Raw genomic sequence first — 15,676 nt, 5'->3', positions numbered from 1 at the left:
CTCTCTCAAATAAATAAATAAAATCTTTAAACGAATAATAAAATGGGCAAAAAAGATACACAAATGACCAATGAACACATGGAAAGATGTTCAACATCATTAGTCATTAGGGAAATGCAAATCAAACCCACAATGAGATACCACTTCACACCTACCAGAATGGCTATAATAAAAAACAAACAAACAAAACCAGAAAATAACAAGTGTTGACAAAGATGTGGGAGGATTGTAACCCTTGTACACTACTGGTGGGAATATAAAATCGTGCAGCAGCTCTGGAAGACAATTTGGTGATTCCTCAAAAAGTTAAATGTAGAATTACCATATGACCTACCACATAATTCCACTCCTACATATACCCCAAAGAATTGAAAAAAGGGACTCAGGTACTTGTTCATTAATGTTTATAGCAGCATTATTGATATTAGCCAAAAAGTGAAAAAAACCCAAGTGTCCTTCAACAAATGAATGGATGTTTTATATTCAGGGTTCTCTAGAGAAACAATAGGAGATAATAGATGACAAACAGATAGATGGATATAGAGATACACAAATATAAAGGGATTTATTATAAGGTATTGGCTCACATGATTATGGAGGCTGAGAAGTCCTATGGTCTACTATCTGCAAAGCTAAAGACCCAGGAAAGCTGGTGGTGTAGTTCAAAGACCTAAGAGCTGGAGAGCCAATGGTATAGACTCCAGTCCAAGTCTGAAAGCCTGAGAATCAGGAGTGCTAAGGAAGGAGACCGATATCCCAGCTTAATCAGTCAAGTGGAGAGCAAATTCAACTTTCAATTGGCCTTCTGTTCTACTTTGGCTCTCAACAGATTGGATGATGCCCACCTACACTGGGGAGGGCCATCTGCTTTACTCAGTCCATCAATTCAAATTTCTATTTGGAGCGATGAAAAAAAATGGAACCAGATAGTGGTGATGGTGTATATGTAATTAATGATACTGAATTCGTACACTTAAAAAATATAAAAATGTACCAAAAAAATGGCAAATTTTATGTTATATATATTTTAGTCCAATAAAAAATTGGTTTAACATGGTTGATTACATTCACAGTAAAGAAAAACCCATACAATTGCTTCAATAGATGTAGAAAAATCATGATAAAATTCAAAACCCATTCATGAAGATACTTTTTTAGAAACCTAGAAATAGAAGAGAACTTCCTAAATCTGTAAAAGGGTATTGTGCCAGTTATCAATTTTTTGCCTCTCAGCTCCAAAATCACCCTTCAGTACCTGCTCTGTGACGGACTGAATTCTTGAAGCACTTTTCCTTCACAGCAAGTACGGGGAACTTTCCCGAAAGAGGGTGCTGGAGTGACACTGCAAGAGAGATGGTTTATCTCCCTGACTCCAGAGTACAGTGTTTTGCTTTTTCTTGCTTCTTTCTTGCTCTTTCTTGCTTCCTTCTGCACATAGGTCAGAGGTATAAGTGTGTGGGCACATTTGGGGGTACTCTACTCCAGTTGTGTGCTCAGAGCATGTAGTCCTCAGTAATCTTGCAGCCTCAGCCCAGGTCCAGTAACGGCCTTCCCATGGCCTTTCCAAGATCCTGGTCTCATAAACATAGTGGAAACCTAACTCTTTTACACCAGCCTTGAATGGCCTGAGTCCTAAAGGGTTGTTTATGTTTGTCTCTCAACTATTGCCCTGTGCAAGCCTGAGCAACCTAGAAAACTTCTCCACCAACCAGAGTGTTGCAACCACATGATTTACAATGAGGGCTGTACTGTAGCCTTGGGAAGGGAGCTCCATTTCCAAATTTGTATGTCCTCGGATACTCTCCTTCAGCTCTTGGTGTCCTTTAACATTATCTCTACATCTTCATAGTTACCCTCCTATCATGGTTTCATAATTCTTTGTATTGAGCTTTCTCTGTTAAAATTACTGGGTTGGTTTCTCATTGGGACTGACTGGTTGCAGACTGCTACAAGTACTTAAAAATATCTGTGGTAGGGGCACCTGGGTGGCTCAGTTGGTTAAGTGACTGCCTTCGGCTCAGGTCATGATCCTGGAGTCCCTGGATCGAGTCCCGCATCGGGCTTCCTGCTCGGCAGGGAGTCTGCTTCGTCCTCTGATCCTATCCCCTCTCAGGTGTTCTCTCTCTCTCTCATTCTCTCTCTCTCAAATAAATAAATAAAATCTTTAAAAAAAAAAAAATATCTGTGGTAAACATCATACTTAATGGTTAATGCTGTAAGTTTTCCCTTCGAGATCAAGAACAAGAATGCATACTATCACCATTTCTATGCCACACTGTACTAGATACTGTAATATGGCAAGAAAAAAAATGGCACATGGATTGGAAAGGAAGAAAGGAAATTTTCATTATTCACAGATTATAATGATAATATACATTTAAAAGTCCAAAATGATCTATTCAATTATTAGAATATATGTAATTAGCAAGATTACTGGATGCAAAGTCAACATACAAAAATCTATATTTATATCATTTGTATCATGATATAATTATATGTATAATTATTAACATAATTGTATTTGTAATATAATTATAAATATAATAATATAATTATAAGAAAAAGAAACTTTAAAAATACCATTAACAAAAATATAAAAATATTAAATACTTAACAATAAATGTAACAAAAGATGTGCAAAAAGTGTAAGACATTATTGTGAAAAATTGAAGCCATCTTAAAAAATGGATAGATACACAAGTTCATGAAATCATAGACTCAATATTGTGAAGATGACAATTTCCCCAAAACTGATGTATAGATTCAAGACAATTAGAATTGAAACTCTTATAAGTTTTTTGTTGTTGTTTGTATAGTAAACTGACAAACTTATTTTTAACATTTATATGGAAATGAAAAATTGATAAAGAGCCAAGACACTTTTGAAGAAGAAAAACAAGGAAGGAAGACTTGCTCTATCAAATATCCAGATTTATTATAAAGGTAAAATAATTAAAATAGTATGACACTGGCATAAACATAGAGATGAATAGAACAGAATAGAGTCCCAAACCAGAGTCATGCATACACAAACATGAAAAGTTTGTCACTGCAGAGAGTGGGTGAACCATAGTATTTTAAATAAATTGTGCTGGGAAAACTGGATACCCACGTGATAAAAAAAAGAAACTTCGTCCCCATCTGACTCCATATAAAAACCAATTCCAGATAAATTACAGATTTAAATATGAAAGCCAAACAATAATAAAAATAATATTTAATAATAATAAAAAACCTATAAAAACATAGGAAAATAGCTTCATGACTTCAAGATAGGGGCACATTTCTTTTTTTTTAAAGATTTATTTATTTATTTGACAGAGGGAGACACAGCGAGAGAGGGAACACAAGCAGGGGGAGTGGGAGAGGGAGAAGCAGGCTTCCCGCGGAGCAGGGAGCCCGATGCGGCGCTTGATCCCAGGACTCTGGGATCACGACCTGAGCCTAAGACAGATGCTTAACGACTGAGCCACCCAGGTGCCCCTAGGGGCACATTTCTTAGACAGCTATAAAAAGCACTAACCAAAGGAAAAGATTAATGAACAGGGCTATATTAAAATAAGAACTTCTGTATATCAAAAGATGCTGTTCAACCGGTTTGTACCCAAAAGGACTCCTCCAAACCCCAAACAAAAGATAGACAACTCAATGGACAAATGAGAAAAGAAACAAGGATAAGCACTTAACAAAAGAGAATATCCACGGGCCCAAAACATAGGAAATGGAGCTCTACTCCATTAATAATTAGAGAAATGAAAATTAAAACTACAATGAGATACCATTACACTGACAACACCAAATATAAGTGTGGATATGGAACACTGGAACCCTCATCACTGCTGGGGATGGGGGATGTGTGTAAATTCCGATAACAAAATTGGGAGCTAGTCAGTCTTGTCTCTCATATTCCATGACTCAGAATTCACTCCTAGGTGGAATTTCTAACAAAAATACCTGCACATGGGCACCAAAAGACATGCACAGGAATGTCTACAGTAGCACTGCTCAAAGTAACTCCAAACTGGACAACCCAAGTATCCAACAATTGCAGAAGGGATAAAGAAATTATGTAGGGAGGGTGGGGTACAATGAGTGAAGGGTATCATAAACTACAAACTTTCAGTTATAAAATAAATAAGTTGGGGCACCTGGGTGGCTCCATCTGTTAAGCATCTGACTCTTGATTTTGGCTTAGGTCATGATCTCAGGGTCATGAGATTGAGCCCTGCATCAGGCTCTATGCTCAGCGGGGAGTCTGCTTAGGATTCTCTCTCTCTCTCTCTCCCTCTGTCCCTCCTGCCACCCCCCCACATGCTCTCTCTCTCTCTCTCTCTCTCTCTAAAATAAAGAAATCTTTAAAAAAATAAAAATAAAATAAATGAAAAATAAAATAAGTCATGGGGATGTAATGTACAGCATGCTAACTATAATAATACTGTATTACATATTTGAAAGTTGCCAGGAGAGCAAATCTTAAAAGTCCTCATCAGAAGAAAAAAAAAGAAAAAAAAAATTTTTGTAGCTGTGTATGGTGATGAATGTTAACTAGACTTGTGGTAATCCTTTCACAATGTATTCAAATATCAAATCATTATGTTGAATATCTGAAACTAATACAATGTTATATGTCAATTAGTCAATTACACCTTAATAAAAAATAATAAAATTATGGTATATTTATATAATGAAATAATATACAACATTGAAAATGAATGCACTATAGCTTCATGCAATGACATGAATTTCATAAACATAATAATAAGTCAAAGAAGCCAAACACTATATGCCAATTCCATCTATATGAAGTTCAGAAAATGAGCAAAACTAAAGTATAGTGTTTATTAGTACATGTTTACATGGTAAAAGTATAAAGAAAGGCTAGGAAATTATTACTATGACCTTTAGGATAGTGCTTACTTTAGAAAAAGACAAAGTACGCGTGATCAGGAGGGGGCGTGATGAGGACTTCAGTGGTGTTGAAACATTCTAGTTTTTGACCCAGGTGGCGATCACTTGGAGGTTAACTCTGAGAATTCATTGAGCTGTATATTTTTTTGTAAATGTCTGTAATATTTCATGTTTTAAAGGGTTAAAAGAGGAGCACCTGGGTGGCTCAGTCAGTTGAGCGTCCGACTCTTGGTTTTGGCTCGGGTCCTGATCTCAGGGTTTTGGGATGGAGCCCTGTGTCCGGCTCCATGCTCAGCAGGGAGTCTGCTTCAGGATTCTCCCTCCCTCTACCCCTCCATTCCCCACCCCCACTCTTGCATGTGTTCTCTCTCTCAAATAAATAAATAAATCTTAAAAAAATTTTTAAAGGGTTGAAAGAATAGATGACTGCCTGGCAGCACTGAGGACCCAGTAGACAAAGCACATTTTAGTAAGTCCTAAATGTTGTGACTTCTCTTGCAGTGTGTAGGAGCCTGGGAGTAAGAGATGCGGAGAAGGAGGATGGCAATGACCCAGGATGGGGACTGGTTTGTCAGGACTCTGGAAGCCTGGCAGGGAGGGGTGGGGAGAGGAAACCACACATCCTTGAAATTGCAGTCCCTGAAGCAGACATTCAGGCAGACATAAACTCAATTAGTCAAACGCCCTAGGAGAATAGAAGGCGAAAAGACCAAAGATCACAGTGAGGGAGAAGAGTAAGTTCATAGATGTGAGAGTCTGGAAGAAGCAAAGGGTATTAGACACAGGAGAGCTTCAGTGAACACTGCAGTAAAATGTAGTGTATTGATACCATGTACACAGAAACAAGGATCTCTTAGCGTAGCATTCATTCATTCATTCATTCAAGTCTTTATTGAGTCTCAGGAACTATTCTAGGTGCCATAGAGAATACAAGAAGTTAGACAGTTTTCTTTAGTTTTAACTAAGATAAGACACACCCTCATGAACATTTAAGTTATAGGTCAAGATTCTACTGCTGGAGGGATAAAGCCCCAACTCACCCCCACACAAAGCATATAAGCTCCACCCGTTTGGCCCCTTGCCAGTGGCATATTCCCATGGGTGTCTGCTCTTCCCCAGAGCAGCTCATTTTCACTGATCCTGTGACCATATGCAGGCATAGTTCTATGCACTTTATTCATTCTCACAATGACTTTAAGAGGTTGTCGGTACCATTATTATCCACACTGTCCAGGTGAGGTAACAAGCCCAGAGAGGTGAAGTAACTTGTTCATGTTCACAAAAGCTTATAGGTACTGGGGCCAGGATTCCAGGACTGGCTCCAGAGCATGTGCTCTCCACAAATACAACTGGGCCACAGTCATCTTTCTCTGGCCCTGGACAAGTCCAAACTCTTTCATGCCTCTGTAGCTTTGGATTTTCTCCCTGTTGTCTTCCCCACAAACCCAGCGAGAAGGCTGCCATCACTGTGCAGCCTTCCATGGCCACTTCCTCAGGGTCAATCTCTACCTTCCTCCTCTATGGCCTCATCTTTCATGGGCCTCTCCTAACTCCTAGCATGTCCCTACATGTCCTCAAGGGCAGGAACTTTGATTTGTTTGTCAATAGGTCTTCTCTAGAATCTGTCACACATGAGATCACAGGCTGAATTGGATCCAAAGAAAAATATAAATCCTAAATAAGTGGAGTCAATACTGAGAGTCATAAAAGTTAGAAGAAAGAGAGGCCCGTGTAGTCTGAGGTAGCCTGGGGAAGTCTTCTGAAGGGAGTAGCCCCTGGCTAGACCGTAAGGGATGAGCAAAACCTATACCACTGAGGATGATCAAGAGGGTAACCAGGGTGGGAAAGAGTGTGTGCACAGGCCTAGAGACTCCAGTGCACAAGGTGTCTTCAGACTTTAAACCAAACTTGCCAGAGCACAGGCTGCAGGCAAAACAACCAGGGATCAAGAGGCAAGATATTAAACTCCCAATACAAATACCTACCCCAAGATCTTAAGTTCTTCCTAAGTAAATCCAGAAAACCAGAATACTTCTGAGTACAAGAGACCTGGAGAAAAAAAAAAAAGATTAATCAGATTTAGAATTTTTTTATACTTTCTATTGGATAATATGAATATGGTACACAATTAACTGCTCTGAATCTGGCACTGTTTTAAATAAATCGGTATCAGCATATAGAGATTTCACTGCATTTTCTTTGCAACCAGGCCGTCTGAGTTGCTGCCATCAATCGGGGCCTGGCTTGAGATCTAAAAGGTGCCCATATGATACCCATCATGCCAACAGCAAGCTCCTCCCCAAGCTTCTCATAGTTGTGGTACAAACAGTCCTGCCATGTGCAGGCTCCTGCCAAGAAAGGGCGGCACTGACCATACATAAGGGATATTTCTTGAGGGGGGCATAGGGTGGATTTCTATGTGGCCTCTTTTTGGGAGGGCCTGGAAAGTATATGCCACCAGGTTTGGGTTACTGATGGAATGTCTTTGCAAACCAGACTGAATGGACTAGGAGGGTTGAGCTCTACTATCCAGATGGTACCTCCTGTCCTGTCTAGTCTTTTTTGCTCTTATTATCACCTTTCTTCTAGATGAATGAGAGGAACATAAGGAATATATAAATATTATTTTCAACAGATGTCTACAAAAGAAAAACTCTTCATTATTCTTCATAAGACCCCAGACCCATAGGAACTTCCTTGAGGTATGTGAGAGATCAGGAATGGGATTCTCCTGCCTGTTTATCACTAAAAGAGAATCAAATATAGGTAGTAGGGTTGTCATCATGTGAGAAAATCTTTCCTTTACTTCTACGTATTTGCCTTAGATTCTTTGCAAGTAAAAATAACACATTTCATCGGCACTACTAAATCTACAAATTACCTTAATGACCTTGATCTCATTTAAACTCATTTTGCAAATGGGCAAACATTGTTCCATGAGTTTTACTGATAGCCTACGATTGCAAAGTTACTAAGTAATAGTGCCTGGCCCAAGTCTAGGACTTCAGGGTCCAAATCTGTCCCACTTCATAGCAAACACATTATAACATATTTTCACACATATTTTCAGAACATATAAATTTTTGCTGTATAATTTTTATAATTCCAATTTGGACTTTTGTTATAACTTATAAATGTTTTCTCTTGATTCAAACTTACATTTTTATGTAATTGTATAGGGCTTGAGTTGAGTAGCAGCTGACTCATTGATATCATGTTACATTTTGCAGACTCTTAATTAAATATTTATTTCAATTTCAGTGTTTTATCCTCATGTTTAGGAGCCAATACATTTTTTTTTCCAGATCTGAAATATTGTCATGGGTCCTTGAAAGGTCATGGGTCCCGAGCAACAAGCCAAGAATGCTTCATGGCAGAAAGAGCCCTGTTCTGACTGCTGTACCACTCAGCCCCTAGCACAGGGGTGTGATGTGAGCAGAAGCTTAGAAGCTGGAATATAGAGGGCAGGTAAAAGTGGCTGTCACAGATTCAGCTGGCTGGAGCAGAAAGCACGGGATCCAGTCCATCTCTGACCTTCTAGCTAGCTCCATGGAACTTCTCTGGGATAATCTGCTGCCTGAACTCTGAAACAGGCTGTGTCCTTATGTTAAACCATACTATTAATCCACAGAGTTAAGCAGCATCTAGAAAAACTTCAATAAGCAAAGGAAGAGTTTATTCTATATGTTAGTAGAGCTCTTCCTAAAACCAATCTCACAGGATTCAGGGATACTGGTCTTGACTGACCTCATCACCAAAAACCCCCAACCCCAGGGAGAGCTGGGTTTGGAGAGGAACTCAAGAGAGAGCAGAGGGAGCCCCTCCTTTTGTTGCCATGGGGACATGCAGAATCCTTCTACCAACCAAGCCCGGGATTATAGCCATTCCTACTGAACCTCCCGCTGGGTGGCCTTGCTTTGGAGGCAACATATTCCCAATAATTCTGAGTAAGTTGTTTTTGTAAAATGCATTTTAAATGCACAGGCCAGGGAAATCTAACTACTTAAAGGCATACTATCCCAGATCCTTTTAGAAAAAAAGAAAGAAATCTTCAATATTCTAAGCAGTCGCTCCCTAAATTCTCCTTTTGGGTGTCCATATTTTTGTGTTCTGCAGTTTTAATAAATTAGAACACATTAACGCAGTACTTGCTAATATTGCATCAGGCCTTGGAATGTAGAAAGAAAAATGAGTTGTTGTTTGTGCCATGCCACCTTTCTTCAGTAATTGAAACAAATTTGAAAATGTGGAGAACCCTGGGGATTCGGGAGAAACTCTTCACTCATCTATTCCTCTAGTTGCCATGGAGAACAACAGTTTTAAAGGCATCTTTAAATAAAGTCAGCCCTGAGCCGAAACCTCACTTCTTGAGTGAGGAAGAGTATTAATGGGGCAGGAGACAAGTCTCTTTGCTGCTCTAAATAGCAAGTAATCTGAAGAAGACACAAGTGAACCTTGTGTTTATTCAGAAGAGACATTCATGTGGGAGATAGCAAGTGGCTCTGGAGCAGTGCACCCACCAGAACTTTCCAGGGTCTCCCTTTCATGCTCAGAATCCCATTCCTGATCCTCAGAGCTATGGGCTTCTGAGAGTTGGTTCTCTCTCCATGTTCACCAGGCTTCATTTACCAAATATTCTGCTTCTTTGTACCCAGTGGTCCTAGAATTAACAAGAACATGGTCTGCCCTTTCTCAGTGCTTATAAATAACTTCCTCTGACCCTTTTGTCCAATTTCTACCTCTCCACTTTCAAATTTCTCCTTGAAACTCTCATCCCCTGAGAGTCTCCTTTGTTCTGGTTACCTTAAGGAAGGTGGAGACTAGCTAATAATAATAATAATAATAATAATAATAATAATAAATGGACATTTATTATGCACCTATGAAACACTTAACATAGATTATCTCATTTTATCTCCTGGCAACCTTGAGATAGGTACTATTTTTACCCCCATTTAAAAGAGGGAGAAATAGTCTTAGGAAGTACAAGTGACTTGGTCACACAGTTGGCAAGTAGCAGAATAGGGGTTCAACCCAGACTGTCCAACTCCAGAGTATCCACTCATATTGTCTTTCCATCTAATCATTCATTCATTTAGCCAACCTATATTTATTGAGCCCTCACTATATGCCATGCACTGTTCAGGGTAGATAGCAATGATGAAGGTAAAAGAGGTTTCTACCCTCATTATAATTCTTTGATTCTAGTAAGGGTAGACAGGCAAGAAATGAACAAATAAAACAGGAATTTCTGAGATGGGGGCTGTGGAGAAAATACTTCAAAGAATGGAGCAGTGGTCTTCAAACTTGAGTGTGTATGAGCTCACCCGGGGGAGCTTGTTGAATCACAAATTGCTGGGCCACACTCAGAGTTCCTCATCCAGCAGGTCTGCAGTGGGGCCCGGGGAATTTGCATTCCTAACAAGCTCCCAGGTGAGGCTACTATTGCTGGTGTGGGACTACACTTGGAGAATCACTGGGATAGGGAATAACTGGGATTGGAGTGGGGAGTGGGAAAGCCTCTCTCAGGATGTGTGGCATTTGAGTTGAGACCTGAATGACGAAATGAGTAAGCCACCAGAAGATACAAAGAAGCAAAGGGTACCAAAAGGGCAAAGTCCTCAAGGTAGAAATGAACTCTGGGTATTGGAAGGACAAAACAAAGATCTGCTGGGTGTTGAATGAGGGAAAGAAGAGAGACAGACAAGGCCAGCTTAGACCCAACACAGTTATTTCTTTTCCTCTTGCTCCGCTAGATGATGTTGTTTTAACATGAAAATTAGAATGTCTTTAACCAACAAAATAGTGACAATTGGATGACTTAAAAAATAAAGATCCAATATTAGATTACTTTAAATGGCATCTCCTGTGACACATTTAAAATATGACTTCAGTTGCTCTTCACTCCAATGCCATTTTCAATTGTAATTTTTCAAGCAAAAATCATCTATTGTGTTACACACAATGTACATTGTGTTGTATCTTATTTAATTATATATCTTTTATCTGGGCAATCTGTCAAATCTGCAAGTTGTTGCAAAAATTACAGACAGGATCCATGCCTTTTCTTTCCTCATTCTTCTACCTTAGTGCTTTTCAAATACAAATATGCCTAAAACTGAACTCATATAACAGGCTCCCTGGAAGGGAAAATGTGTTAAGGAGAGTGATGAAGGTATACCTCTTGTTCTTGCCAGAGTCCCTTGCCCACCCTGGTCCCTGTGGTGAAGGAGTGCCAAGCTGAGACAGTATGAGGTCTAGGCTTCTGTTGGATTCTCAGCCAGGGTGAGTATCTGTTGCAGGAAAATTGGCTCCTCTCTTTCTCTCAGCAGACACACTTGGAGCTGCTTTTGCAGCAAGGTCTTTACTATCTTCCTTTGCTTTGGATCTGTTCTGATGAAGCAGTGATGTTCTGCATGACTGATAAAGACAGCCTGTTCATCTCATTTCTTAAAACACATAGGAGCAATCAAGCATTCTGAGTTTCCTAAACATTGTACAGTTGATGCCTGGAGCATCCAGAAATTGCTGTTGGTGGGTGTTATGGGGGAAATCGTGTCCTCCAAAATTCATATGTTGAAGTCCTAACCCCTAGAATCTCAGAATGTGACTGTATTTAGATACAGGGTCTTTAAAGAGAGAATTAAGGCTAACTGAGGTCAGTGGGGTGGGCCCTATTCCAATATAACTGGGGTCCTCATAAGAAGGGGAGATTAGGAAACAGACTTCACAGACAGAGAGATGACCATCTGCAAGCCAAGGAGACTGGCCTCAGAAGAAACCAACCCTGCTGACACCTTGCCTCAAGAACTATGAGGAAATAAATTGTTGTTTAAGCCACCCAGTCTGTGGTTCTTTGTTATGGTAGCCCTAGCACATTAATATAGTTGAGTGTTTGGATGGCAGCTGGCCCCATCTAAGCCACTAAGAATTTGGAGAGTTGGCTCTTCTGAGAACCACCACTATGTGTTCATAGAGATTCTTATAGAAACTTTGTTATACTTTTAATTCCATGCTTTAAAAATTTTTCCTCTCTATAAAAATTAAGAAAATCAGGTCCCTTGGGGTGCCTGGATGGCTCAGTTGGTAGAACATGTGATTCCTGATCTCAGGGTCATAAGTTCAAGTCCCACATCAGATGTGGAGCCTACTTAAGAAGAAGGAGGAGGAGGAGGAGGAGCAGAGGAGGAGGGGGGAGGGGAAGGAGAAGGGGAAGAAGATTTGGAGGGGGGGAGGGATGAGGAAAGGGACGAGGAGGGGGAGGAGGGGGAGAAAGAAGAAGAAGAAAACCAGGTCCCTCCTCTGAGCATATCTTGAAGATTTCAGTTCAGCAGGAAACCTGTGGGCCAGAGGTTAGAGGGAGGAAACAGTTCTTCTAGTCCTCCCCTCCCTGAGACAGTGGGGCTCTCCTGCCTTCTGCTACAACTTTTGGTGCCTGTCTCTCTAAGACAGCACTATCCTTTGACATCTGTTTTACTGACTCTGGTCTGGTCAGCAGACAGGGCGGGCATTTCTGGGTTGCTGCTTCTGCTGCACATTTGGCTGAAATATACCCTGACCCAGATTAGCCTACTTAGATAGTTTGGAAGAAAGGTTTGGGAAGTTCTGAGGAGTGCCTTTGCCTCTGAGGCTCAAGGAGTGTGGAGAATGAATAGCCCTTCTAATATGCCAATAATGACCAAGTGTTGAGTATCCACAAAAGGGGAGCCAGGCTATATAGGGAACACTAAAGTTAGTTCTAGAAGTCCTGCTATTGTCCTGTTCTAGAATAACTTCCTATCTGGATAAGATACTTTTGGTTTCAGGTGACAGAAAACGAACTCAAACTAGCTTAAAACAGAAAAAGGGAGGGTGTAGATTTGGGTCTGTTTAACTGGGATATTCAAAACCTGATGGTTTCAGGTACAGCTTGATCCTGGGCTCAAATTCTGTTATCAGTAAGTGTCTCTCTCTTGTTAACCTGAGACTCTGCTTTCCTGTGTTTGGATCTATTCTTAGGCAAGCAATCCTAGTGTGTTGGCAGAGATGTCTACACATTTATCAGCCTTAGAGGCAGTGATGCCAAAGAAAAGAACATCACTCTTTTCCCAGAGTTACAGCAAAATTCTAGGCAAAACCCCTGAATGGTCCAGCTTGGGTCACCTGTTAATTTCTAAACCAATCACTGTAGCCAGGATGGTAGAGTATTCTGGGTCATGTGCCCACCTCTGGGACTGAGATATGAGGTGGGGGGTGGTGGTGGTTGGCCCCATGTGAGCCACTAAGAATTTGGAAAGTTGGTTCCTCAGAGAGGTGCCAGGAAGAAAAAAAGTAAACACATAAAATATTAATCTTGTATTACAGTAGGCTGGCTTATAAAAGATGCTCAAAACTGGCTGGCTTATATAAAGTGCTTAAATGACAAATTAATAAAAAGGAAAAGTACTGTGTCAAAAATTTGGAGGATGGTGGAAAAGAGAATGGAATGGAAAGAGGATGAAGTTCAAAATTATACATAGCAGTTATAAAAGAGGCAGATTTCAGCTCAATGCAAGGAAAAACCCTACTAGAAGTGAGGACAACAAAGGGAGATGCTTCACAAAGTGGTCATCTCCCCTTTCCTAGATGAGCTCTAGTGGGGATGAATGGCCATCCACCAGGGATGCAGAAAAGGGGGTTCTAAGTCATGTGGGTTGGATTGATCCCAAACCCACTAACCTCTAACCTCTAGAGTTCCGACGATTCCCAAACTCCTCTAACCTCACGCTCCTATGATTCCCAAACTACTTATTTCCACATTAGGAAACCCTGAAGCAGCAAAGAAAGTGCAGACCAGAGGGGGGCACAGTGGGCAGCTCTGAGCTTTTTATTTTTTTAAGTTAACATTTACTGAAGCCTTACTGTGTGCCAAGTACAGTCGAGGTGCTTGCATCCCTTGCCCCACTTAATCCCCAGGATAACCCTTGAAATAAGTTTTAGTGACCCCCCATTTAATGAATAAGGAAATTGGGGTACAGAGAGGTTGAGTAACTTGTCAAGAATGACAGAGTAAATAGCAGAGCTGAGACCTGAATCCAGGCCACTTGTAATTTAAGGCAAAGCTCTTAACCCCTTTGCTCTTGGGGGACAGGCAGGCTGGCTTCTTTCTAGGGTGTCACTGTACACCTCCCTCTGCTCACCTACCCCCTCTGCCTGCTCAGGATCAAGGTCGATCGGGTCCAGATGGTAGTAGGTACATCTAATGAGATGTGAGGGTATTACTCACAAGAAGCCAAGAGTGGCTGGGAGAGAATCCCAGATTCACATCCCTGCACTTGAGATGTCAAGAGCAAATGTTATGGCCATGCATTAGAAACAAACACAACAACAAAGCCAGGGTTATCCTTGAACCCTTTCCAACTCCAGTCCATCCAACTGCTTCAGTCGATTCATGAGTTAGGTAAGCCAGGTAGGCCCCTGTAATGGCTCCTATCTTCCCTCTGGGTTTTTAGAACGAATAATTTAGTTTTTTTAAGTTTTCAATTTTTTTATCCCTTTAAAAAATTGATTTCATTGTATGCTTAAAAAGCTATCAGGAAGGAAGTGCAATTATTTACTATTTTCATTTACCTATTTGCTTATCAAGCAAATATTTATTTAGCACATACTATGCACAAAATCTTGGGTTTTGCAGCAAAGATGAATATTTATTTCACTTAGGAGTTGAAAATGCGTGTTTCCTAGAATAACTAATAAAGGAATCCATAGTCAAAAGCCATACCGTTTACCTTAAGGATCCCTGGTGGCCATAAGTAATTGAACCACCAGAATTCATATTAAAAGCTGCAGTAGATGCCCTGCCAGTTTTTGAAACGGACTTCTCCGGGAATATTCAGCATGGGAACTTTACAGCTGGTTCCTCAAACTGCAGACAGATATTATGAGTCTTGCGCCTGCCATCAAGCCTCATGATACTTTAGGTTCCTATTAGGTTCTTTAACACACATATTCATATATGTTGCTAGCTTATGCTAGAGCAACATAGAATAAGCAAGACATCCTCCTGTCTTCAAAACTAAACCAGCCCCTGTCCAGCCTTTTTCTAGAGAGTGCAGGGAGGAGCCTCTCAGACAGAGAGAAGCAGCTGACCAGGACTGCTCAAATCTGCCCTGGGCCCCTCACTCTGTTCTCACTGCCGACTGTGCCTGAGCCGAGTCATGCCTCTAGCCCCAGTGTCAATACAGTCCTTTCTCTTTGTGGCCCTGGGATTACTGACACAGCCAAACTCTAAAAATATCACTTCAAACACTTACTAGTAAGAGAGACTAAGAAGTAAATGCAAGAAGATAGAGCAAATAAAAGAAGCATAAACACATCCAAGCTTTTAGAGAACCACATCCAGTCTTACAGCATAACTACTCATGGACCAGGTTCATAAGCTCTGTCCCAATTGTTCTCAATCCTGAATGCACATTGGAAGCACCTAGAGAATTGTGTGTGTGTGTGTGTGTGTGTGTGTGTGTGTGTGTGTTTGATATGTTTCCTGGGCCTTACTCTCCAGTGGTTTTGGAACATGGCTGGCTATCCTACAGATGGCTAAACCACATTCCCTAAGACTCTGATTTGCTTGTTCAGAGGTGTGACCTAGGCATAGGTATTTTTAAAAGCTTCCAGGTAATCTAGTGTCCTGCCAGGTAGGGAACCATTGCCCTAGACCACATGAAACAGAATGAACCTGGACACTATTTAATAAGCTTCCCAGTTATAGCTGACTGTATTTCTAAAGATGGTGCTATAGTACCTCCTAACC

At 40.6% G+C, this 15,676-nt stretch overlaps 1 protein-coding gene across 2 annotated transcripts in view; it reads right to left on the bottom strand.

Moving 5' to 3' along the window:
- RFX8 (regulatory factor X8) overlaps positions 1-15,676 on the bottom strand; it is a 249,380-nt gene that overhangs the window by 175,756 nt on the left and 57,948 nt on the right. For both annotated transcript variants that reach the window (XM_078056781.1, XM_078056780.1), the window contains one exon: positions 6,894-6,957. The gene's annotated coding sequence lies outside the window, so the exon portion shown is untranslated. The remainder of the gene's footprint in view (positions 1-6,893; positions 6,958-15,676) is intronic.

Source organism: Halichoerus grypus, chromosome 10 (assembly GCF_964656455.1).
Source record: "Halichoerus grypus chromosome 10, mHalGry1.hap1.1, whole genome shotgun sequence".
Classification (NCBI taxonomy): Eukaryota; Metazoa; Chordata; class Mammalia; order Carnivora; family Phocidae; genus Halichoerus; species Halichoerus grypus.
The sequence above is the reverse complement of the archived record's forward strand: the minus strand, read 5'-3'. Positions and strand labels throughout refer to the sequence as shown.